Here is a 27,934-nt window from a genome sequence, read left to right as displayed (position 1 = left end):
TGGCTATAGCGAGGTTCCTCTTCAAAAACAATTTTATGAAAATATTGTATACAGAACTAACATAGAAATCACCCTCGGTGTAACCATGTATACGCATGAAATTTTCAAATTTCGCGTCCTCGATCGTGGACGCCATGTCTGAAAGGGTTAAAATGAACGAATGCTTCGGGGCTACCGGAACATGAATTTTTAATTGAGCGTAACATTTCAATATAGAGCCTGCCACCTGGCCGGCCGCAATACGTGCAATTTACTGGTCGAGATCGGGATCTCGATCTGTCAGGGATAGATGAAGGGCCATTCACGTGCGAGTGGATGCCAACATAATAGAGCCAGGCTAGCCTTTGGGCATCGACTTGTGACTAATGATGAGCATTCGGCCCTCCGCTTGGAATATTATTAGGAATTACAGTCTCGCGGACATCCTGGAACGCTCGATAGACTCGAGTGCGATCAACTAGACTGGTCGAGTTGTGACGCGAGGTTAATTAAGAATCGTTTAAGAAACAACTCGTTAATCTTTTACCGATCTGCTCTGCTCGATGAATTGATATTAATTGAGTTAATTGCCCCGCTGGTTATATGTTAATGTATCGTAGAGCTTGTTCGGCTGATTAGCGCTAAACGAGGAAATAAATGGAGCTCCAAGCTCTGAATGATTTATACGTTCTGGAGGTATCGAATGATTTGGGAGGTTGTAATTAATGGGTATTGTACTCGGGTTCATGCTCGCGGACGAGGGACCGTTGCAGCCACTAAGTTATACTCATCCTGTAGATACGGCACGATATTCGCAATACCCACGCGATTAAAGTTGAAACGATAAAAAATGCAGCGCGATTGTGTATAATTCCGATAAAATACGCTATCACGTCGGCTCGACCTTGGGATAGATACGTTTCATTCTGTGGGAATTTTTAACGTATAAATAGATCTCTGAATCAATTATATTATTTTGTTTGTTATCGATTTTTTCTGTATTCCAAAGTCGAGCAATTGACTTATCGACAAACAGAAACGGAGCTATCATTTTGTAACAGAAAAATGTGTGATTTCTACAATGAAAATAGACGAGAACGAGGACGTCGCCGATAGTTGTGTTTTCAAGCCTGATAATTTGAGTTTTTCAGTTCTTATTATTCCCGAGGTGAAAACTAAAAAAATACGATGGCACGTTTCGCTTTGGGATAACAGAAAATGTCGCTTACACGCCTGCTTCGTTTTCACTGTGACGTTGAATGTTGCCTCGAATAAAGAGCATACACGAAACGTCGCTCTTCCCTTGTTGTCTTTGGAGTAACTTGGCGTTGGTCTACGACAGGCTGAAGTTTTTACGCCAAAATTCCTTAAGTGCGACGCGAAAGATTTTTTTTTAAATAAAAATGAACTTCGGATGAACTTGAATGTAATTTCGAGTGAATCCAAATAAATAGAGTGAAAATCTGGGACACGGAAATTGTGTTTTCCATAGGAAGCAGAAAAAGTTAGGAGACTATTGTGACATCGCGATGAATCGTCGAACTCGCTCGCGTTGCCGGATGCGACGCCTCGTTTTCCCTGTCGCGTTTACGGTTCCTCTTCGGTGTAGCTTCTTTCAGCGAAGATCAATCTTAGATACCAGGAACGGCCTCGAGGACGTCGAGAGCTCGTTTTTAAGGCCGTGACACACGTCGATGTGGCCTGCGGCCAGCGGTGGGTCAATAAGCCTCACTTTCAGCCAGATAAAACGCCCCTTTTTCGCGCGAGATCCGCTCGCACGTGCACACGTGCTCCGATACAGTCGAAACGATGAGTCCGGCAATTTCAGGACCCCCTGGTGGCCCCCCGTGCTCACCTTACGTGTCTACTCCCGGTGTTCAGAGCATCTTTGAGACGAAGGGGCCCGCTTACCTTTTACATACAAAACAAATTATTTCTTCTTCGTTAAAAAAAATAAAGAACATTGTACCAGCACTGGTTCGCGTGCCACTTGAGTTACTTGATCTAACTTTTTTTATTTTTATCATTGGAGTAACGCATTTTATTTTATTCCTATTTTCTGTTCAAGTAGTATACTGCACTTTATGATCAGCCATCAAACACTACTTCGACATATTTGATGCGCGGATACGTCATATGTTAGAAAATAGTCTAGGAATAGAGTGTATCTAATAATAAAATTAATTAAATAGTAAGAGCACCGCCAGAGCATGAATTTATATTTTTAGTTAATTCGAGACACTCGTTGGTGCGATGCCCACGATAGGATTTGCTCGTGTCCGATCTTCCTTTGTGAGCGTCACCCACACGTTGGCGGAAGATACTTCACAGGCATGGTCCAGTCTCTCAGTTTGAGCCCAAGTCTCGAAGCAGGTGCGTCGAATGCATTCTTGCATTCCAGGAGGTTCTCGTCCTCATCCAGCATCACGCGTCGACCTCCTCCGCCCGTGTCCTTCCTCTCGTCCTTCTCGTCGTCCTTTTCCGCGACGACATGTTCTCTTTCTTGTTCGTCTCCTTTTCTTCTTGCTTTCCATCCCTCCACTGGTATCTCTTTTTCTACAGCTTCTCTGTGCCTTATAGACTCTGCTCTCGAACACGCATCTACGTAGATCTCGTGTACGCGTTTTTTTTTTTTTTGTATGCAACTATTAAAACGAAACCGATGCTATTTTTGAAATATTCTCGATTCGAAACGATGTACCAAATTTTCCTTTACTCCGAGATCGAAGATTCCGTCGATAGAATCTAAAATCTGAACGTACTCGATAACAAAGTCTACAGCCGACGACAAATTCTGGAGACTGAACTAAACTAAAACTGACTAAACTAAACAAACGAAACGGAGTATTTCTATGCAGCTTCGAATGAGAAATATTAGACCACATTTTCGATCCCCTGGGGGATCCGGACACCGGGCAACGTCGAACAAGAAGCCAAGCTGTAAGATCCGAGCCAGGAATCGAACGTCGTAAAGGAAATAAAACCTCGACGTTTTCGATGGACCGGACGTGGCCAAAGATCTCCAGATGATCCAATAATAAAAGTCGCATGGGAGGAAATTCCGTGCGGGGAAGAATTTCTTGGCGGATCTCAGGCTTAGATGGGCCATGCCACAAAAGATAAGAGACATCACTTCAAATAGTGGCTATAGATAATTGGCACTAAAATTTGTTAGACCTTGGAAGACGAAGGCCAAGTCTACGGACACGGATATATATATCGTTATAGTTATTTCTCGTAGAGAAAGGGCCTCAAAAAACGTCAGTAGAAACATTTTTCTCATCGAATCTACTGCTCCATTTCCTTTTGGGAAATTTATTCTACATTGACTAATGCTTGGATTTCCACGATCGCATTGTCTCAGGCAGTTAATCCTTCAGAGTTAATACGGCGAATATTCAGCTTAGGGCAGGCGGTCCATTATTCTAGCCTAATGGTAATATTCGACTGGACAGCTATCGTCCTGTCGATGGAATATTGCGGACCGATGCACAGAGGACTCGCGTGTTTATACAAGTTCACTCCAACTGCATGATCGTCTCGCGCATAACCTCTGGCCACATGTTGACCAGAAGCACCAGTATCTGGTTATGACCAAACACGGCTCGGGTATACGTGTATGGTGCGTGCGTGTCCTTTGAGAACATCTCTGAACGCCAAGTAACTTGAGGATCTTCGGCTCCTACCGGCCGATGTTGCTTCAAAACACATCCGAAGTTGTTGACTGAGGGATAATTTCGAATAGTTTGTGTATTAGGTTGCTATAGGTCGATAGAATGTTATTTATAATACTTATCTTCTTCTTTTTAGAGGATTATTAATACATAGGACATAAATAAAGTGAGGAATATATATTCGAATATCGTTTACTTCACGGTAACTTGTAAGGATTTAGCCGAGGAGCTTTTCGAATATCCATCCTTCCGAGCTGGAAACTCGTTTAGCGTGGAACGATAAGAATCGAACTCAATACCTGAGCGACTAATTAAATCAGCGTTAAATTATTTACCGTTCAACAAGTTTCTTATTTATCGACGATTAATTTCGCCTGTATCTCGGACGGGGACACCGTCGGATATAACACTCGAGACTATAAAAGGACGATCACGAAAGGATCCCTGGTTAGGGGGTGGAACGGGAGGGGCGAGCAGTCATGTTCTGACCTTATCTAGCTACGTTCGAGTACCTTGTAACGCCGGTGCAACGTCGCGTAATTATGGTAGACAGGAGTAATTGCTCTCAGGAACTGGGAAGCAGTCCGAGTTCCACGTATATCGGTACACGAGTAAACTCGGCAAACTCGATACGTCGTGTAACGCGAGGACTCCAGTCGCGAAACATGCTACGGGGAACTGCTCCCAACCGTTTCCATAACGAATCTTCTTCCAATGTTTACCTCGAGAAGGTTTCACCGAGCTTGGTTTGTTCGCTGGATGGATCCTGATATCGGAGACGGCTGCGTCCCCGGCGATATTATTCAGCTTCACGCGATTACGAACTTGGAAATGGATCGACACGATCCACTCAACGATTCGGCTCCTTTGTTCCCTTCGCTGAAGTAATATGGGGCAGGTTTCGAGGGCGACTTGTAAACTGCACACAGAGTTCGCTTGTGCTCGATGGGCAATATACACTCGGTCTCTTGAGATAAGAAACTCCTCTTAATTAAATAGTAGAGTTAGCTGTTAAGTTTCTTTATGTACATATTTATAATGAAACATTTATTTGGAAAGATCAAATCTATCACTCGGTTTGAACAAATTTCTTCAGTAGATGTAAAGTGTATTTCGTGAGTTTGAAACCAAGTGTAGATAGTATTCAGTTGAACTTCATGAAAATGCGATAGAAATCGATGTCTTCTGTCCCGATAGAAATAGATGGAAGAATGAACTAAATAAAAAAGACGTTTTTTTCGCGTGCGATCATAGGTCGAAATTACGCGAACGTCGGTGGATGCATTTGCGTAAGCCGGTACATACGGGCGTCGGAAAACTTTCCTAGATACGTGTTTCGGATCGAGCTGACACGATATCACATCGCAAACTCGGGATAACCAGTTCCGTGTTCGATACTATCGAGGAGAAATCGCATAAATTAACGTAGGGCGAGAAAGAGGCGAAACAAACCTGTCAGAAAATCACGAGAATGTGTGTTCGATTCGTGAACACAAGCGAAATTGGTTGCTCGCAATGTAGATAGGAATTTTCCCCTCGACAAATGAAACAGAGTCATCTACACCAGTGGTACTTGTTGGATGGTTTGTGCAAAATTTAGTTGCAACTCGAGATGAACAATGATTAATTTCTGTTATTGGTAGAAACCACTTGCCTTGATATATGATCAGGCATGGGCCAGATGCAGAGTCAGTTAACGAGGTAACGTTATGTCTCACTCTGACTAAGCAGTTTGCAATGTTACATTCCTTACCACTACATTCGCAAAAATGCAATGGAAACTAAATGATTTCTTCGAAATTTAAAAAGAAACTAAAAGTCAAGATGACGAACCATCCAGTCAAGATAGTGCCTGTCAGTTGCCAATAAAAACAGCTGCCATTCTCCGAATGTGACACGAACAATCGAAAGAATTAAAATGGCAACAGGGGTCCGGTAAATTCCCCGGGTGTGTTTATTTATTAATGGTATTACAGGAAAGTGGCGGGACACGGTTGCACTCGCGGTCATTAATAATATTTAATCTCCCCCGCAAAAGCTGCGGGAGGACGAAAAGCGGACACGTGGGTCCCCGAAGAGGGGGGGCCATTATCTGTCCACGAGCGGCCTCTAATTCGCATAATTCGGTTTAGGCCAACATTAGGGACGACGTTTATCCGACACTCCCGTGCTCGTAAAAACGCGCCCATCGCTGGCGGCCCTGGAATTTACGAGCACCGTGGCAACATGCTGGCTCCTCCGCCTCTCTCTTCTTCCTTCCTGTTTGGCCTCGTCTCCGCCACTTTCCCGTTCGCAAAAATTACCTGCACGAAACGAACGTGGCCGGGATAGCGGCTGCGATACGTAATCGGCCACCAGAATTGCGAGTCCCTGGTCGTTCCAGGGGACCAGATATAAACGTGGATTTCTTGGTCGCCTCGTAGCGCACCTGCGCCACAGCGCGTGCTTCGCCATTGCGTTGAGCTGTTTTCCGGAAAGAATGCGGAAGACCGTCGACCGGCAGCCATGATAGATAAGAAATTATTTACCGAGGATCCCATCGCGACGATATCGTTCTTTCTATACAATTTTTTACAATTTTTCTGCTGGATTTTTATACATTGCGGTGGTAAATATTTTTCTTCGCGTTGTTCTAGCTTGTTTCGAATCGATGCCATGTCAGTTTTTGTTCATTCTTTCTTCTGCGATATTTTTCGCGTCATCTTCGTGTCGAAGTAATTCATTTTCTTTAATAAAATCATTCTTTCTTCGCACATGGAAGGTTAGACGTCATTTCTGCATTATTTTACTGCAAAATAATTAATTCTCCAAGTACCACTATATTTTCTTCAAGTCGTTTTCGCGAGTATATTTACTGAGAAATTGTGGCGGTTCTCCAGAGTGTGTATATGGAGGAAACTAACCTAAGATCCGACAAGTCGATAGCGATAGCCGAGGATGGTTGAAGTTATTGATCATCATGGCAGGAGATGTACCCTTGGGTTGCAGGTGCACCGGCGCGACGCTCTATTGCGAGGCGCAGTGGTATTACTACCCCTGCAGGACCTGTCCTCGCTCCTGATGAAACTGCCAGGACATGGGTCGTGTCGTCGCGTTCCACTTTATCCTGGAACAGTGATTCTCAAACTGGCGACGATACCAACGTTCAGGAGTACGCGTAAAAAGTATATCGTTCTATCCAATCACTTTTTAATCCTGCTATGAGTATTACTGTTATTATTACCATATATCTACACGTTAGACAAATAGAAAATTTAAAACGTCAAATTTATGATGATTGACCTTCCACTATTTATTCGACGTTTTTAAAGAAGACGTTCTTCGAAAGAAGAAATAGAAAATTAACCCTACTGCGACATATCGTGAAATGGATCTTGCAAGCGTATCAATTCTTCGGGTATAAATTATTTCTAATCACTTACAAATTTAATACGACATTTACTCGCGACATCTATCAACTATAATTCACCACAAAGGCGACGACGTGATGATAGAATCTACCATTGGACGTCTGCCATATAGAAACCATATCTTCCCATCAGAAAATATCTCCATTCTTCACGCGTCTGATAAATTTACTTATCGGAGATCACCGTATTACAAGTACTATTAATTCTCATCATTTCTCAGTCCATTGAAAATGCAACGTCCTTCGCGCCGCGAAACAAAGATAAATGGGCTTGCACGATACTCATAATGGACTGCTGGTATTGTCTCTCGTTATTTTATTCGCAGCTACTCCGTCGTGCAATGTTACCGTATTTCGCAGGATGTTCCATGAGTTTTTCACGCGGTGACATAAATCTCGTTTGACGAGTGTACACCCTCGTATGGACAACGATTCCTGACAGCCTCTCCCTGTCTCTCTTCCTCCCGATTCCCGCCACTGTTCCCGACTGCCTCCGTCAGCTTCGTGTCACGTTGTGCAATAATAATATTCCATTGCCAATTATACGCGACTCCGTGACGCACGCTGAACGCAAACGACGGTTCGCCACGATCCACCATGGACGTCTGCGTCGCGTTTGGACGTTTCCAGGCAAGTTCTATTACGCGTGTTTGACACTGAGGAATAATTTTCGAAACCGGGCGCGGTCGTCAGCCGGTCTCGCGAGATCTCTCTCGTAAGGATAGATCTACAGCTTAGCCATTTATTTACGTTTCAGTACTTCGTTTTAGAAGAGATAGTTCTTACGATCTCAACGATATTTCTGGTACTTTTTGTTTCTGTATCATCCCTGGTACACTGTATTTTATTCCTTACTTGGAAATTATTATTCTTGAAAATTCATCGATTATTATGCTCTTGATGCGATTATTTGGAGCGCGTGTCGTAGGCTTGTGTGAAACGAAAGGCTAAACCTCACTCGTTTGAAACTTATAAATAACCGGATTATAGATTACCCATTAACTCGGGGAACTTGGATTGCCCTTTGCTCTCTTCCCATGAGCACGCGATTGAGACTACACACAATGCACACGTGTTCCCTCGGCGCGTGCAAGCGAACGCATGCATATGTAAGTTCGATGGAAACCAAGGATTTAATATAATAATCCTCTCCTAAGCGTAATTTTAATTAGAATAGTTAATGCACGTCTCGACCGGATTCCTGGAATTAATCAGAATCAAGATGCGAGCGTTTGTCAGGCTCGCTTAACGTCGCGTGAGTTATTAGAAATTTTCTGTTGCAATTATGCATTCGACGCGCTTGCTATTATTGAACATCGCTTCATCATCTCTGTACTAAACGGTGTACGCCTATTAAGAGGAACTAAAATGCATCCATTTAAAATGTTCACGCTTGGCTTCTCACTTTGTACATTTCATCGTGTTTGGAATGAATCTTCTAATTGAATCCTGCGTCAGGATTTATCGAAACACGTGTCGTCAGAAATTCGATAAAGAGTAGGTACTCGCTTCATACAAGATGCTATTTTTAAATTTTCATAGCTACACGCACGATCAAATTAAAATACTATTTCTTAATAAGTAAAGTTGCTGTTTTTTTTTTTCTAGTAGCTAATACTTTACTATTCGAAGTAATATTTTACCGAGCTTCAACGTTCCAAAGTTGCACGCGTCAGTAATTTCATTTTTATTCCGTTCTGCAATTGCGAGGATGCTCGTAAACAGCATCCCGCCGGCAATAAGGACGATAGAAATAATTATATACATTCGTCGGAGCATCCTCGGCGAAGCGCCTTAACAGTCGTCTCGGTTCGCTCGCGCAGAAACTGAAACTTTATTTTCGCGTTAACAGGGATAATTTGATGCGAACGTTTCTTTAGCAACACGCGTTTTCATTTGGAAAATTACGACTGGGAACTTGTCGATTTCCAGCAGCATGCACCAACTACTCGGAAACTGTCAAACGTGAAATTTAGCGTCGCGTCGAGATTTACGTAGGCGTCGCCGGTGATTTGTCTATTTCGCGTCTGAACTAATTAGTAATTAGTTTGTTCTCAGGGGGACGTGGACGCCGAGAGAAGTTAGATTTAACGTTTCGAACCTGTGCGACTGCGTTTCGTTCGTGGAACATAAATTGAAGACAAGGTTTTTCAATGTCGCGTGCGCGATACGTTTCGGTAGAGTTGAACAGAAATTCGTAACGTTTGATTCTGATCGTTTATTAATTTTACGAGCGTGTTTACTATCCGTTTGCTACAAAATGATTTTCTATTTTCGCTTTAATATGAAAGCGATCGCCAACAATGTATCGTCGTGTAGTGAAATGAGCACTCTATAGTTGGATTAATATGCCACCGTTCTGTAAAATGGAACGGCATCGCGATGCAAATAATGGATTAAAAATTTCGATATCACCCGCACAGTCGGGGATGAATTTTGAATCGTTCCACGTAATATTCAGCTTACCATGGGAACATGGAAAATTGTGTTTCGCGTGCAACTAATTATTTCGCGATTATGCAGGGATGCTTACAGGGTGAACACCTTGTCAAAATTTGCTTCTAAAACGAGCACAAATTTACTCTTAATTTCGACAAATATCAACGTGTTCTACTTTTGAATCAAAGGCTATGCGAAATAAAATATTAATATTGCTACATTAATATACGAAATATTTAGCTGCGTACGTTTCATATCAATAATTGGAATATTTACCTAATATAATATTAATATCAGTAATATTGCGAATAGACAGAAAATAAGCGAAATGACTCGACGACAATTTCACTTATTGCAGCAAATGGAATATTTTATTTACACATTTATTGTAAAATGTGCGTTACATATTACATTCTATCGAAATAGTGTTTCATCCGACTTTGACAAGGGACGCACAAAATCAAATTTTTCACGGCTCTGCCACATTTGATACGACTTTAATGTTTTCGTCGCGTATTAATCGAATTTGTACTCTCACTTGTCGGAGAAACTAGCGCTTCGATGAACACAATGCAAAATGTTTCCATCTGTAGTTAAGATTATCAGTGAATTCAACAGAGCACAATGGCGCCTCAATCAGAAACTTTCTCGTCGCGGAGTTTCAACAATTGCAAGTTTCTGCTTATTCGTAGCAGGAGCAATGGATGGAGTAGTTGTCGTTTAATTTCATCAAGTACACGCGTTAATCTACTAGAAAGAGAATACTGTCGTTGAAAGTGCGAACAATGGTTCCATGATGTACCAAAGGTACTTCACTTCTGAGTAACCGTGGTATCGACATTGATAAACACATATCTGTAATTTATTCATTCGACGTACTTTATAAAATATCTTTCTGATACCTCTCAAGGTATAATTGCTCGTTACTTTCATGTCTAACTTTTTCTCATCAAACAGCGACGAACGAGCAGTTGTTTATCTTTTGTACGTCGCTCGAGATTTTTGTCGAGATAAGAATTTTGCCCATCTCTGGGAACGGCGTCGCTGGGGCGGCTGTCTTTGTCTCGTCTATCCACGTTTCTCTAACCGAGCGACGCCGTCGGCCTTTGATTTTTAAGAAACGCGGTGCTCGACGAGAGATAAGGAATTTTCCGTCGTTACATCGTAGATTCGACGCGCTCTCTCGGTACGGCTCGACCGCGTAATATCGTTCGGTACGCGACAAATCGCGAGCAACGAGTGCTCGTAATGCCTTCGAATTTGTCCAACGACCGAATTCGTTGGAGACACTCCTTCCTTGGAAATCCACCGTCGATTTTTCTCGAAACTACGCGTAGAGCTGGGCAATATTTTATCAGAGTAAAGCACACGTTTAATTTAACCGTATCGAGCCCTCGTATTGCAACGTTTCAACCTTATGGGGCTGAGTCGTATTCGGGGTACGGGGAGGAAAATCAATTTCGCTTTGTAATAAAGTATTTGCATATGTAGAACATTAAGGTCCTTTTGTAGCACGATATTTGTATAGAAATTCTATTTCGTTGTTGCAGTTTGAAGAACCTCGAAACATTCTTGCGTGATTGTTTCATCGGGAAGTCTAGTCGCGTAGATTTGACCGTAGCCGCGGAAACATAAAGCCTATTTCCAAGTTCAGGAGCCGGAGTGGAAGTCGAGAGTTATGCTAGATACGTACGTATCGGGCGCGACGTTGGAATGTAATTAAGAGAGTAGGCGAATCGTGTGTGCGCCATTGTGTGTCAATTACATTTTGAGCAGCTATTCGTACGACTTCCGGCTGGCTTAATTGTCTCGTTTCGTTTGGCTATCGTCTGTATTTAGTTTACGTTTACGACACTTGATTCGGCGCAAAGGTCGATAATACCAGTCAGAAATGTTTTCATCCCGACTTCGAAGAAACGCCGTGCGAAGATCGTGTCTTTTCAGCTTGGAAACAGTCGATAGTTTTTCGCGTGCTCCAAAACCAAGAGCCACCGGCGGCTCGAATTTTATTTTTATCGCGATACACGAAAATAAAAATACTGAGAAATTCCACTGGAGACGGGATAGGAATTAGACGGAGACATAATCTTCGTCAACCTAGTACCACGATAATTCCAACAGCTACGACGCGGACCGAAATAATAGGACACTTCACCTATGCGCATGTTCTGCGAAACTGGAAGAGGAAAATATACGTTTTATACGCTATTGGTATGCCTACGTATACGCTACAGGTCATTCATAAAGAATATATTTAAATGAGTTTGGGGAAGAAACTGCAAACAGTGGCTGGATTTTTCCACCCGAGACGGTAGGAGTCTTGCAACGTTTCCGCTCGTTTCAGTTCGTGCCAACATTGAAATTACGCGTTCCAAGGGCAGGAATTCACACTCGAATATTTTCATCTCGCGGTGGCAAGACGTACGACCGTATTTACAGGGTGGACAGAGTATTGGAGTCGGAGCAAGATTGAATGCATCGCGGTCCGCGGCGGCCGCGAGTAAACGAGCAATGAAAAAGGTTCCTCGCCGATAACAGTGACATTGATATATAATTCCTCACCTGTTACCGACACCGTTACGCGAAGAAAATATGTTCACTGAAATAACGCCAACCATTAGAAAATGGTCGAGATATATACGACAAAATGAAAGTGGGAAGTAAATGAGCTTACCAAAGGGAGCTTCAGGATTTTGGTTTTTAATTCAGCATACAAATTACATGGGACACAACCACTTTCTTAATTTTTAACGAAGGGACACGCGATCGCAATCCTTCTATTTAAAAATATTAGCATAGAATAAGAGGCACGAGCTCGTAAGATCGTTTAATAATTCATTTTCGAATGGGAACGAACACACGGACGAAAGGGAAATCGCTCGCGACGAAGAAGCGGAAACGTCGAGCAACGAAAGTTGGGATCGCCGTGAAATTCCTAAGGCGGCCTTGAGCACCGGTTTCCTATCCTCCAAGGTGAACGGATACATATCGAAGGCGATCGTAATTGTCATTGAAACAAAACGCCGTTCCCAGTCCCTATAAAGTCCGAGCGAATGCACGATGATTCATTTATGAGAATCCCGTGAATAAGCGATTGTATGTGAAATCGGTCACTTACACGCGTTTACCGAAAGTGGCAGCCAGGAATGCGAAAGAATGGCGAAACGCGAAGAAAACGGAATGGGATTTCATCGTCGGGATTCAAGGACTCGTGTAATGCTCGCCGAGGAGCGTCGTGCGCGAATAAGTTGCATCGGTAACTCAATAAAAATTCAAATGCATCCACCGTCTATGGAAACGGACCTTAAACTACGTCGGTTCAACGATCGCTGCATGGTAATCGCTGGCAGTGAATTTCTCGCAACATTTCCGACGTACTTTTGCAAGTATATCTTGAATTATACTGTTCGACCTTCAGATGCTTGCTCAAATTTAGAATACAATTTTTATACGAGAAATGTTGTAGGGTAGAGGTGAACAGTTCATTCTACTCATTATTTCTTTAGGGCTTTCGTTTAAAGCTGTTTAGGAATTTGGGATTTTTGAAACTCTCTATTATTATCTATGATTTTAGGTATCCTCTATTTCCTCTACTTTTCGCAGATACACGCGAAACGTCCGTAACCTTTCGCATGGATCTTCAAGGTATTCGTGGCCGGAAATAAAGATACGGACGCGGGATTGTCGGTATCCGTGGAATCCTTCCTGCGATCATTCACTTGTGCGAATTCCAGCCACGCACACGCGTGTACACGCACGAGCCACAGAAGATATACGGCTCTTCCCGACGAATAGAAAGCCGCCCTTCGGGAGCCCGGGGGACTAGTTATCGATCTCGGGATCGAATTTGAATAAGTATCTGAATAAGTATTCGCTGGAATGCCGCGATGGAGGCAGTTTCACGTGAAAGGCTACAGCTATTTCAGGTAACGACGTTTGATGTTCACCATGCAGACATCAACGTTCTTACGCGTAATGCGCTGCATCGCGCTTTGCTCGACTCACCTTTGCATCTCTATGGGCCATACACATTTACCAGACGATAAATCGCTTTATATCGTACCAACGAGACATAAATGATATAATTGACATTAATAGATTCGCAAATTTTTTTAAATATTTATTTCTATTAAGGAAGTGACCACATACTTCCGAGCAGAGTAGTAAGATTCGAATGTGCCTCTGAATTTTTTTTAAAAATTGCCACGAACTTTCTGGACAACTATATTTCAATCCCTCGTTCGAGCTACGTTTGCACGTAAAACGGCCAAGACCCAAATTATTTTGTCATCCACATTGCCGTCGATACTTCACCCCTAACATTAGCTCCCTGCGCAAACTTCCAACGGATCCCCGTTTTCGTCGAGCACCGCAGCAACGTGTTTACATCGCACACACGGAATTCCGCGTCTGAGGAGATGCCCGTTGTAGCCGCGAGCAACGCATCGAATTCCGCGTTATTAAAAGCAACTATAAGCTCGTTTATCTTCGGTTGGTTACAACCGCGTTGGCGTTCCGGCTGTCCGGAAACTTGGCTGAGCGAAACTCCGCCGAAATTAACGAGGCGGGCGGTTCATCGTGCGCGGTGATAAGAGCGAGCAATTAAGACCGTGGGGCGAAAGGAAGCCCTTATCGTAGCCGCGTATCCACGTTGCTGTTCTCGATCCATAACATTTGTCACGGCTGGTAATATCCTTCGTGGGGGCGATATGCAAAACGTTAACCCACATTCGGTGACGTGTAAATATTTATCGGCGGGAGGGCCCCGGTTCGCGAAGCTAACGAACTCGAGTCCCGGGCAAATAAGCCGCATTGAATGGACAATTCGTGTCAGTCACTCGCGTTCTTCCACCGTTGTTGCCTCGCGTCGAGAGGGGAACTTGACTTTAGCCGACGAACGAAAGTGGAAGCTCTTTCGGTTCACGCGTGTCACGTTGCAAGGCGTTGCTCGAATTTGTATGAATGCAAATAAACCCGGAGCGAGTATTCTACTATTTATTTTCACTGATCGAGCTTAGGATTCAGCTTGGGAACAGCCGAAAATCTACCATACACATGATATGATAATCCCCCGTAATTGCAACCTAATCGCAGTAATCACGAACACAAAGGTCAGTTTTAAATAGATAATCGAGAGTACTTACACCGTGATTTAACATTCACAAGCGGAATAACTTCCCACATAATCCTTGGAGGACGAAGGATCCTGGACTGTAGCCCCTAAAGCCCGTGGCTTAATTCAGCCATGATTACAAGTAACGGATTCCGAGGTTCCGTTCCTGGATTCGAGGGTTCTTTGTTGGAGCTTACAGCTCCTTTGATGTCCCGGGTGGCAAGACGATCGGATGTTTAACACGAGCACGGTGGCTGTCCCTTTGTGCATAATACTCGAGGCATAAGTAGTTGAAAATTATGATAGGTTGAGGTGACAAGACAATGAGCGTTAGATACAACTATGTCAATTATAAATTTGCCGAATCTTATGATAATCTTGCTATTGATTATTCTATTCGTTTAAAGTGAAACATCCAAAGGTGTTTGTCGTTTATTCGTTACACGAAATTTTTATCCAGATAAGAATTTCGTGTTCACCCCCGCGTCACGGTGTGATTTAACGCTCGCACTTTGTTTCCAGGATAGCGATAAATTTCTTCCCCGATGTTTCTTTACCCGCTGTCGCCAAACGGCGTTAATCCTTGGAGGATAGGAGACGATAAATTTGGGAGATCCTTGGAGAAAGCGAGTGTGCCATGGTGTCGGTTTCTCTTTGAAAATTCTCCTCGCCGGCTGATCCTGTTCGCTACTGGCGCGTTCATCCGCGGTTTCTTTTGCCCGTGACGCGCCTCTCTAAGCGCGGAATAAAAAGCAGGGAGATGGGTCCATCGAGGACCCTGAGGAATGTTTGAGGAACCGTGGAATACCCTTACACGAAAGGATTTTCGCGCGGATTTCAAAGTATTTCAAAAATCTACTGTTTCTTTCAGGCAATCTTCTATTTCCATCGATATCAGCTTCTGTGGGACATCCCCTGCCGTGAAACTCATTTTTCCACTTTTTCAACTATTTCTAGATTAGCTAAGCGTCCGTCTCTCTCGTCGTGGATTCTTTAAAATGATATCCTTCAAATCTTCATTTCGAGAGAACCCGAGTTTACTCTCGTTTACTTTACAGAGATAATTGATTCTCGCGGAGAAAGAACACGGCAGTGTCCCGCGTGTTCCGTGGGGATGTAAAGTCGAAGAGGAGAATCATGGTTTACGTGTCTTCTTGGCACGTCTCCATCGTGCACTGCGGAACATCCGGGGAAAGGCAGAGGGTGCTTCTGGGTGGTCCTTAATTAACTTGTTCCTTCTGCATACCTCGGGTACGTTCGAGCGACTGCGTGACTGCGTTCGCAAGTCCGTAGACATCGCCTTTGTTACATTTAACATGATATCGAAAGTGACATCGATGATTGCTCGACGATACCGCGACGATACCTCCAATTACTTTACTGGACTTCGATTCCCAGCTGCCTTATCGAGACGTGTCCGTTCTTCCGTGCTTCGCCTTATCTGTCGTTTACGATTTTTTATGTAGCAACATTTCTATGGGAAAAAAGATTCAATGTTTGTGGTTTAAAAAAACGTTATATGCGATGTCAAGTTATAATTACAATTACTCTATGTGAAAACCCAGCAATTTTTTATCATAATAAAAATATCATCAAGTCTAATTAGCCACAGTGATGCCGCTTACGACCCGAGATTTTCATTCGCCACGCGTGCGATTGCTCGTTAAAAGCCAAACCTTTTTTCTACTCGACTTAAATTTTGTTCCCAGCTCAATCGTACGAAACACGCGCCAGTTTCTATGGCGAAACGATTATGCTGTCTCCTCGGGACTTTTAATTAAATTCGCTAGAAGTAAATGGGAAGTGTGGAAGTGTCTCCGTCGCGATGAATATCGTTATTCAAGATGCGAACAAAGACGTGTGAGAAGCGAAATATCAAATGTACGGGTCAGGGCTCCTGACTCGGGAGTTGCAGCAACTTCATCTTTCCCACTTAACCCTTTTACTGCGGAGGGCACACAAATGTGTTTTACGTAATTGGTGGCAAGCTCTGCTAAAGAGTAAACGTGTATGCTCGAACGTTGAGATTATCAAAGGCGCAGCTCGGAACAATTAAGAACTTCTGGTACGTGCTCAACGCTTTTTGCGTTTAACATCGTAAAATTTGAGTTTTGTTGCTTTGAAATACTCTTTAGCTCGTGGCTCGCTTCTGATTTTCATTCGTAAATCATTCGTAATTAATCGCGTAACGTAATTTTTCTCGTTTACATTTTCGTCGTTGTTGCTGGAGTTACCAGAATTGCCAGGATCATTTAACTTCTTGTTTATCTCTTGAATTATCTATACAGTGTAACTAGATGTTTAGCGAACACAATCTTTAAACGAGTGCTTTTCTTCCGAGGAATTTACGTAACGCGTTCGAAGTATCGTGCCTAATCTAATCTAATCGTATATTACGTTCTGTTCTTTTCACAGATCGTCAAACCGTACGGGAACCATGGCCTTCGATTCCACGGAAAACAAAATTCTACGCGTTGTATGAGTGCCTGAGACGGAAGGGAGAATTAGTTCCTCGAACACTTTGCTTCCCGAAAAGTTCGTCGAGTGGTGAATAAAGAACAAGAAGAGGAGTCGAGATCGAAGAGACGACGAGCAACCACTAAGAGAAGAAAGGAAAGGAAGGATATCGTCAATTACTGTCGCCCTGGAACAAGGTAAGTCGTATTTTCAAATATTGCTCGTGTTTTCTGTGAATCTGAAGTTTCCATTGTTTCTCGAAGAAATTTTTATTTTCTTCTTTGTTCGATAACGTTTGTTACACGTTTGTGCTCGATATTCATTTAACTTCGTTCTATCGAAAGAAAATTTTCTTCAACGGAAGTTATGGATGAATTTTCGACTCCATTTTGTTGGAAAAAAAATTCTTCCCACCCGAATCTCAACTTGTATTAGTCGAACGAAATTTTCTTTATGTCAGAACTTATGGATAAATTTTACTCCGTCTCGTTGGGGAAGAATTTTTCTCACCAGAAATTATGGACAAGTTTTACTTCATCTCGTTGGAAGAAAACTTTCCTCGTAATCAATGACATATTTTTTATTCTTACCTCTTGGTCGTAAAGTTAGGCATAGAGTGACCCATTTTACTTTAAACGTAAATTTATCCGAGAGTATGCTGAATGGAAGAGAAAGATGAATGCAGGGTTCTTGAATGAGCTGAAGGGAGGATAGAAATGTCTCGGACTGTAGGTTTTATTCTTAAGATCTATCGACGTGATTCGTCTCGTGGACATTTTTCAATACTATATTATTGTTATTACTCGGAATATTAGATGGATTAGAAACGTTGAATCTTCATTTCATTTAAATAAGGTTTTTCAATATGAATATCCACGAAAGAAAGAGTTAGTAAATTGTTCAGTGAGTGAGCATCTAGTCATCTGCTTGAAATTGTTTGGGATTCTAAGAGAACCAACTGTTGAAGCACGTACCTGGGTAGTATTTACTGAATGCAGTTAGCAAGGGATGTAGGAGTTCCAGGAATTTATCGCTATCTATCTCTAGCTCACTATCCTCTGAGTACGTCGACGATGAGACCGGAAAACGGAATTGGCGAGTGTGGAACGGTGAGAGCGAGCGAGATTCCGTTGAAGGGGTAGGGATAACTACTCGACAGCTAATGAGGTAGAAACCGCAACAGTTAGAAGGCACCACTATAGTTGGCAAGATTGTGCGCGACACATAGAGCATCGTTTGTAATTGTTTCAATGGAATCAGTTGTTCTTGCTCTACACCTGCCCGAACAGTATGATTAGAAAACAGAGTGAAATAGTGAATTGCTTGTTGACGATATTTTTATTTAGATTTTGACCCATTTTTAAAATAGACTCAATTGCTGATGAATATGTTTGAGATAAATACGATAATGTCGAAATAAAAAAGAAAGTAGATACAGTCAGTCCCGTAAGTATTCGTACTCTCGACGTCTTGCAATTTAACTTCACCTTCCTTCTTTACATATGTAATCACGTGGTCATGCAGGCAAGTTTAAGGTCTTGGAGGTTTAAGGTCGCTCGCGAGAGATCCGCTCGAAATAGTACTTGCACGGGACAATCTCGACCCCTCGTTTCCAGGGCTGACAACTATTAACTCCATTTGTCTCCCTCATTGTCCCATGTGTCTTACTTTATGCTAACGTTCGCGCGCGTGATGCCCCACAGACGGCCGGGGTGAGTTGCATCTTCCACCAGCACGATTTAATTGACTAAACCTTACCCTCCGGTTAGGGTCTACAAGAGCAATTTTGCTACATCTATCCTTTCATCCATATATCATACAAAATACATCAAATAGATTCTAAGGCAGAAAGAAATTGAAGCAAAAATTTATTAAGACTAGAGGGTTAGAGGGATTGCAGAGTTTTTGAAATTTTCGATCGAAATCAATCCTGTGGCAGCCAGTGGTCCTCGTTTCGAGGCTCGACGATGCGCAACAGTCCGACGATCCAGTTCCCGTGGCTCTCGGTCGTCGGAGATCTTTCTCTTAATATACCGCGGTTGGAGAACGTGTATGGATTCCTCCTCCGGGATTTATGCAGGATTTTTTTGCCGCTGAGCCGGTATTCCGGTTGTTAGTTCTCTCTTAGCGCGCGTAGTCGAAGCGTCAGGCGAAATGGAGTGCCCTCGACGATCTAAAAATGGTTTTCAACGGCCAGGAAATGCTCCGTCTTTCCTCGAGGCGGAGATATAATAGAGTCTCTCGAGAAAAAGTCGATTGAGGAGTGTCGCGAAAATGTCTTCTCCGGCGGGGCCTGTTCGTTTGGTCAAGGTGAAGAAGTTTAAGTGGCTACCTTCGCGAGAACGAGTCATAGTGTTTGCAACTTTAGTTGGTGTTCGGTTAATTTAGAACATTGGTTAGAGTAGATCGTGACGACTAGAAAAAGCCTGTTCTATTTTATTTATTTAGAGAACAGTGTTTTTGTAAAAATTCAAACCAACAATTCAGTTCAGACATAGAGTGTACGAATACTTACGGGACTGACTGTATGTATGCACTGAGCCTTGACGTAAAATGTACTTCCTGCGGTAGGCAGTGGTCGAATGTGTTTGGAAAACACTGCTGTAGTGGCGCCAGTTAGTTGAATAATAATCCAGACGTTGCTGTTCGGTGCAGAGCCGAAAGAGAGACGATCATTCGTACGAAATTGGCACGATGAAAATGTGGTACAAGGTTTGTTTAAAGGAGGATTCTTTTTCGAGGAAATCGACTTCGAAGATTTTGCAATTGACGTGTTTGGATCACAGCGTGTAGGCTTTCGTGTTGGTAAACGACTTTGTAGACTGCGTAAACGAATGTCTGGTCTGTACAGGAACGTCCTCATTCTAATGATTCGCGATTCCTCGCTCTGTTCCCTTTTTAATCGCATGGAACTTTTGGATAACCCGTCGAAAGTCATCGAACGTAACAAGTGACAAATAAGGAGTGATAAAACTAACGTCAACTTATAGTTTGTTTTAATTACCCGCCAGATTTCATTCTTTCGGTCTCAGGCATCTTCCGCGGCATCAATTTCCCGCTGTATTTTCTCGACCGAGGTACATGTAATACGAAACTGCGAAAACACGCCGCGATGAAAATAGTTTCTAGCTGGTCGGAAGATATCACGGTGCAAAGTTTGTCCGTCTTCGAACTTTCTGCAATCGTTTCATTCGTGGTTGTACCTTTCCGCCCACCAGTACGTGTATTTTTCTCAACTCGCGGCACTCGTTTGAGTGAAACTCACTCGTGGTTGTAGGGCAAAGAATTATTAAAGAACCCATCGCGCTTTTCATCGCTGGTATCGTTATACTAATCCTTAATTTCGGTTCAAATTGAATACACCAAAATATTGCGGTTTCACCTTTCCTGCAACGTTCGCGAGAGCTCCATTTAGAAACCCTTTGAGGAAATTTACTGCAGCCGTTGAGCACAGTTGAAAATTTTCCAACGTCCGAGTTTCGAATGCGTCCGAGTGGAAATTTCAAGAAAATCCATATTTTCATTGGTAAAACCGCGCGAGTTTCGCGAGCGTTTGTTTCGCGATGGAACCTGAATGAACCGACGCAAGCACATTGTTTCGCGACGATACGGTAGCGTGTTTACGTTGAAAATGGCGTTAAGTGATCGTCAAGGCAATTCTTCGGTGTGAGTTAATGCGAGCATGCGAACGAGCAGTGTACACACCGTGCAAGTAAACAGGCGCGCTATTAAGATAGCCGAGAAGACGAGAAACGAAATCCGCGAAACTTCGTCTGGTTTGCGTTGGTCAGAGATGGCTGGGATTCTCATCTTTGTTGATAGACGCGCCACTGACTCACTACGTGCTTTATTTACGCGCGTGTCGTGGTGGATTTATCGTGCAACTAAAGGGGAATCTTCTCGGTTAAAAAATGTAGCGTTGTAGCAATTGTGTCCGAATATTTTAATTAACGATTGAAAAAACTTTCCTAGGAAGAAAATTAATAGATCCATGGAGTGCAAAGAGTAGATGCAACTCGCCGAGGTATATACATTAAATTTTCAGTAATTCGAATGAAAGAAAATGTTTTGGTGGAGTTTTGCTCACAAAGAGATTCCTCATAAACGAACCCATGGAAATTCTTTCATTTCCACGAATGAACTTTAAACGTCGACGTTCGCAATTGCAGAACTCCCGTTCTTTCAGTTTGCAAAGCAAACGAGGGCTTTCGATTAAGTACGCCGAAATGAGGTAATTTGAAACGTTTTCTTGAAATGAAAACTGATAATAGAACTTTCTAAATACTTTCAATAGAAATATTTATAGAATCGAGCCTCCTTTCAGAATATCCAATTCTCTATCGAGTATTCCTTCGTTAGCTCATCAGCCCCAAAACTTGGAAGGGTGATTTGGCTTTCTAAACACGAGTGTCCGCCGCTAAAAAGAATACGTGTCGAAAATTTTCGACAACTTTGATTGTGTGCAAAGTTTCATCTACGCGTAAACTGTTGGTCGATGCTCCTTGTAAGTTAGAGTCACGTAGCGCGCACCGGTACACGTTGTACAAATCGATTCGTTATGTGGGCATGGGGCATCGATTATTATCGTTCGTGCCGATTTATCGCCATTAGAACGCCCCCCGTTCCCCTTACTTGGCGCCACGTTCCGCAGACACGATTGCCCACGTATTATATAAAGATCGAGAGATAAACAACTGTTTAGCCATTATACCTTCGATCGAATTAGAATTTCAATTACGAAACGAAGTGTTTCGCAACGGCCAACTGAAATTTTAATCTAAACTACGTCACCAATTTCGCTTGCGTTTCCGTTATAATTGCAACAGTGCTAGGTTGAAAAAAGAACAGTAATCTATAAGTGGGCACGACAGGGTTAATATTTTAGAGTTTTCTCGCTGAATACATGGTCGAAGAAGTACCGATAACGAGGAAGCGAAAAAGAAAAGAACGTGGCGCAATTACCCGCGGGAATTTTGCTGGGGAAATTGCGTCCTGGAGTAGGATTTTCCACGAACGAACCGCACGATGGAAAATTTTACCAATTCACGCTTCTTTGATCATCCTGTGTCCAGATCTTAACGATCATTACGCTTTTGTTCCTTTCTACGAGCGGACTCCCATGAAAGCTGTCCCTTCTCTCTCTGGGAATATTTTTCTCTATGGTCAGAGAAAGACATTCTCTCGCGAACCCTTATCTATGGACACTGCTCTGTTTTGCTCTGTAATTTGTATGAAATTCTGTTCTCCATTTTTGCTATCTGGATAACTTTGATAGAACGTTGCAAAAGTTGAAACAAAGGCGGTGGAATATTCAAGTTACACGTGGGAGCGTCCAAGGTTCGAGGTTCGATTAGATATAATCGAGTGTAAGGATTAGCCGCGATAAGTGCACAATGAACAGCAGAAGCGATTACGATTTCGACATTGGCCGGAGCCCTCTTCAGAGTTTTAAAGAGGAAAACAAAATTAAAAATACGGCGATCAAGTTACGTAAGTGATCGATACTCGACATTCTTGATGGTTCTTTAAACATAATTATTAAAAATTATATCGCCTCGCGTTTCAAACAGAAGAAGTTCGTTTGCAACGTTTCTCCTCAAACACCACTTATCGCGACTTCCTGCTCCACACACGCAATGTTTAATTTTACGGACATCCGTTTCAAAAAAAAAAAAAAAAAAAAAAAAGAAAGAAAGAAAAAGGCACAAGAGATAAACATAACAAGCAGACGAAGAAACAAAGGAATCCCTGAGAGAATCGAGGTGAAAAATGATATTTTAACGAACCCCTGTTCCTTTTGACGAGCGCCCGAGCAGATTTCCGCAAAAGCTGGTAGATTATGGGCGGCTGGCGTGCTCGTTAGAGTGAAAAATTGTTGGACGTAATCCGGGAATGATGCACGCTCCACGAATCTGGTCGGATTCGCGCGTGCTTCTGGTTGGAGCTTTCGTCGTTCTTTTCCTTTTGGGTCGCGACGACCGGAATCAGCCGACCGTCACGGGGGTCGTCGCTAACCGTTGTGTCTTTCGCGCGTTCGCGGACGTTTGCGGTGAGTAATGGCCCCGCGACGAGCTTTCCTGCAAAGGATCTAACGAAAGATTTGTACGAGTTGGACCACCAACGACGATTTCTTCCCTGGTAGCATTTCAATGCCAGTGATTATCGAACACTACATTTGCCATTTTTCGAGGAAGATTTATTGCCAAAGAGTTGAATCGCGATAAAATGACATTCTTCTTTTAACAAGCGTAATAAAAATATCATTAGCTTTGAATTTTTTAAATCGGTATTGGAACGAAATACTTAGTTCTATTATGTAGGAGTCTAAACGAAAAGTAAGGCACGGGGGGATTCGAAGCCACGATCCTCGGATCCACAGTCGACCGCTTTACCTACGCGACCAATCCCGTACCCTACGTTTCGTGTTCTTATTTGACTCCTTATTGTTGGGTATGGGAGGCGCGGACACTACAATTATGTAGTTTTCAATAGTCTGTAATGAAAATTTAATCACAGTAGAAATTTTCAAGAGTATTATCTGACAGTCAACGTGTTAACGCATACCAGTATTGCCAGCCATTAGTTTCATTGTTTCTGCGCGGCTCCAACGAAACCACGTTGAGCAGAAAAAAGGAGACACTCGTTTCATATGAAACTTAGAGGAATTTAAGATTACACAGTACGTATTGTTGATTTATTGCATCGCTTCGGATCAAAGGGAGTCGGTAATGCACAAAGCACTGTCCGCCAGCTTTCAACCCGTTGCGTACAACACGTTGGCGTTAAGTCTCGGCCGACTCCGCTGCATCAATCATTCAGGACTCTTCCCGCCTACGTGCTTCTCTTCCGTGTGGGTAACTGGTCGCAAATAATTTATACTGCCAGAAGGAATAGTTTCGAGCGACTATGACGCTACCTGCCTTCGCGCGGAGAAATTTTGATTCCTAGTCGGACGTTGTGTCGCCAGCCAGGAATCTATGCGCTCCGCAAATAAATCATATCGATTCTCGTTCATAGAAAGGAGGAAAGGTTTAATTATTAATGACCGAAGCAGACGCGTATCGTGCATGACAAATAATTTTCCATTTTACAGTGTTCTCGTCGAACAGAAATTTCTCTTGTCTATACCTGTCTTCGCGCGTTCTACATTACAATCTACGTATTTTCACGATCACGAATGTTTCGTCTTTACCAATAAACGTTTCAGTTTTCGCTGCGACACCTGGAGTAGCAACCGTTTTCCATAATTGATCGCGCATTCGAAGTTGCACGTGCTCGCGTTTAGTTTACTGGCGCGATCATCACGCGTCCAGCCGCGAATCGTTTTCACCGGTGATAAATCGATCATATTAGGCAGTGGCATCTGGTAAACAATGAGCCGTTTCGCATTAATACCCCGATTTACAGTCGCACGGTGGAACGTCGACGAAGTGTTACGTCCGATGGAATATTAAACGAGAGACCGGCTACCGTCTGCATACGGCTTAACGCCGCTTTAAACTCTCGCCACCCGTGTCTGCACTCGCCATTACCATGTTCCCTCTTTTAAAGGTCTTCAGGTTGCCAATAGCGCCATGATTTCCTCAACTTTATTTCGCCAGCTTCCTCTCGATGGGAAAATTGATTCGCGGACAAATCCTTCGCGCGCAATATCAATACCAATAATTCAGTGTTATTGAATAATTCAAGGAAAATGTAAGGGACGAAGGAGGATTTAACGACTCTTTTATGAAAGATGATTGAGCAATTATTTACAGAATGGTCTCATCAGATTTTTGAATTCTTACGTATTGGTTATTTTTATTTCTATCAGGGTGCACCTATAATTTGCATTTAATTTTCAATTTTACAGAGGATAAGATACTATTAACGCTGTGAAAAGGATGTCTTTGAAGAAGGTTTTAAAATCACGTTCTATCGCGCCGAACCGTGAGTTCGCAGACGCGACGTGAAGCTACGTCAGTCGCATGCAAAGCGTTGAGTACTTGAAATTACAACCTATTGTCACGTAATTGTTCGCGCAAATTCGTTCAACCTTTAGCTCTCGTGACTCCATAGACGCGGCACGGCGAAATTACTTTTTTTTTTTTTTCTTTTCGCGTAGTATGTTGGCATTATGTTGGCATAAAGGTTGCGGCTGTCTATGGCGGTGAATGGGGTAATTAATGAAACGCGATTTACGTTTCGATGTTGGGTAGTTCTTATAGGAGGAATTGATTGTTAACCTGACATTAAACTGAAGAATGGGTGAATGATGGAGGCCATAAATTATAATTACACCGCAAAGTGTGCGGCTTGCGTTTAGTTCGCCTAATAATATTCTTTGATACTGAATTAAACGCCCCGTTGTTTTTATTTGTTTGTTTTTAAACTTAGAATGACGTAGGAAATTTGTTGTCATTTTTCATTAATGACGCAGAGGAACGTGATGGTTTCCATTTACATAACAATTGCTTCAATTTGACAGAGAACGATAACAAATTTTATTTCGTTAAATTGCTTGGTTCTTATAATTACTACCAGCTATTATAATGCTAACAAGGTTTGGTTTACCTTCCGCGGTGGTTTAAAAATCAAAATCTCGCAGCTGTTATTACAGCGTTGCTTCAGTAATTAGAGCTACCATGGCTTGAAAATTATTCCGAACAGGAAACAAAAAATACATCGGGAGAGCCAATGTCATGCAGACTCGAATAAGTATGCTAATGCAGCCTGGATCCTTCCTTTCGTTTTAGTCTCGTTTCGCTGGGAAACAATCGAAAGTCCCGTTAAAATTATTATAGTCCGCACATAACGTACAAAGGTACATTTTCCCACAGCGTAACAAATTTTAATGATCCCGTTCTATTCGAAAAAGTACACGATATTTTGCCCTTTCTTTCGATACAGGTAGACCTTATTTAACTTTGATTATTCGAATTTCCACTCTTCGCGTCGTTCACCACACCCGCACGTGAAATTTTAAACCTGCAAACATGGTCGACGTCGGAAAATCTCTATAAAAAAAAAAAAAAAAAAACAGCGTTTCATCGCTGGTAACTTTTTTCCGTCAGCGAAATAAATGAAATTTTCCCGTGAATAATTTGATCGTCCGTCGAGGGTGACCCCGGTGGTAATGAAAAAAAAAAAGGAGGAAAAGGAAAAAATCACGTGACGTCGCGCGGTTCGTTCGGAATCGTGCCCGTGAAATTGCTGCAAGTAGCGTCGCTGGTTAATTAAGTTATCTCGTAATTCGTTTTGCAAGCAGCGCTCCGTGGAAGTGAAAACGACGCGTCGCACGGCAACGAGTTCATCCGTTTGTTTGTTCGTTCGATCGCTATTCAACTCGGCGCGAGGACTGTGCCCCGAGTCTCCAAGTTTAATTAAACTTGGGCGCGAAAGAATGTCTTCGATTAATCCAACCAGACGGCAAGGATCCGCAACGATCCGTATCCGTTTTGCTGGATCTTGTCCATTTAATTATTGCGACTTGTTTCGACGTTGAGCATTGTATAGCATTTTTTAGGTCGTCTGGTCCAGGACCATAGATCTAACGTTTCTTTATGAAATTTTTCCCGAGGTTTTAGTGCAAAAAATAGCGAAGAAGTCTTCTGGATATCCGTTATAAAATATTATTTTTTTCGACGCAAAGCAAAAACTATGTATATATTCGTATAAAACCATTCGTTTCAATTAAAACTTTTTCCCATCTGCAATTCACATGTAAAATTGGAAAAATGTGTTGTATAACGTTTACTTCTACAGTTACGTTAGTCGGGAACATGTTTATTCAATTCTTTTGAAATTCGTTAAAATAAAACATCGAATGCAATTGTAAAAATTATTCGTGATATTTTCGAGGTTCCACTTTGGTTTATTATTATACATAGAACGAATATCCAACTTGGAAATTGGTTGTGGAAGAAACGAATGAATGTCCTTCAATTTTTAAGTCGGATCTCCGTAGTTTGAAGTGCCCGAGACGTTTGGTCGATGAATTATAGACGCAACGACGCCGACGAGACAACTTATCGGAAGACGTCGCTGGAACATTGAAAAATTGAAGAGTATCCGTATTATGGGGTTCGAGGTTGACACAGGTGCGACGTGATCCTCCGAAAGCCGCCATAGGTCTTCGGCTGAGTGAATGAGTTTTACTTGACACTTTGCCAGCAGCAATGTATCAACACTGTGCCGATAAATTCACTGCACCTTCGACTCTCTTTTCTTGTGCTTCTAAAACGCGAACCGAAGCCCCGAGCCAGCCGCTTCCGTTCTTTTTCTTCTTCTTCTTATCGTCCGGATAAAATTGATTCGACGACTTCTTTACTTGGAGATTTTTCTATGATTGTAGTCCTTATCAGAGAAACGATACGAAAATTCAGAAATGACCCATCGTCATCTTCCCCGAATGTGGGCGTTCCTTAATGCGTATATTGGGAGTTCCAGCGTAATTGGAAGCCCGGTCCAGTCACGTTAGGCAAGTACGTAGGTCCGACATCGGCTGGGAACGGTTTAGGAGGCGAACAGTTGAGGAACAGCGCGAGGAGATCGCGTGACACGCACCCACGCCGACTACCTTCGATCACGTGCACCGGGTGTCTCGTTCCACTCGCACGATTGCGGAGTTCCCCCTTTAATTATCGACCCTTCGGTTGGACCAAGATGCACGCCACGTACACGGCCGCGGAGGTCGTGTTCGATCGTTACCAAGGGAATCCTCTGTGTCGTGGAAGCCTAATTCCCTCGCGGGCCGCGGCCACGTATGGCACCGTTATTACACGACTAATCTAACTTCTCGCCGTAAACAATATTACCTGGAGGACTCGGGACACCGTCGAACGGGAAACGCTGTTGGTAGGGTCCGACTTAATTTATTAGCCG

At 42.8% G+C, this 27,934-nt stretch overlaps 1 protein-coding gene across 2 annotated transcripts in view; it reads left to right on the top strand.

The window, feature by feature from the left end:
- LOC128895392 (cAMP-specific 3',5'-cyclic phosphodiesterase 4D) overlaps positions 1-27,934 on the top strand; it is a 112,639-nt gene that overhangs the window by 13,055 nt on the left and 71,650 nt on the right. For both annotated transcript variants that reach the window (XM_054157942.1, XM_054157941.1), the window contains one exon: positions 17,030-17,268. The gene's annotated coding sequence lies outside the window, so the exon portion shown is untranslated. The remainder of the gene's footprint in view (positions 1-17,029; positions 17,269-27,934) is intronic.

Source organism: Hylaeus anthracinus, unplaced genomic scaffold (genome assembly GCF_026225885.1).
Source record: "Hylaeus anthracinus isolate JK02 unplaced genomic scaffold, UHH_iyHylAnth1.0_haploid 5, whole genome shotgun sequence".
Classification (NCBI taxonomy): domain Eukaryota; kingdom Metazoa; phylum Arthropoda; class Insecta; order Hymenoptera; family Colletidae; genus Hylaeus; species Hylaeus anthracinus.
Note: the sequence above shows the minus strand (reverse complement) of the source record. Positions and strands in the feature narration are given on the sequence as shown.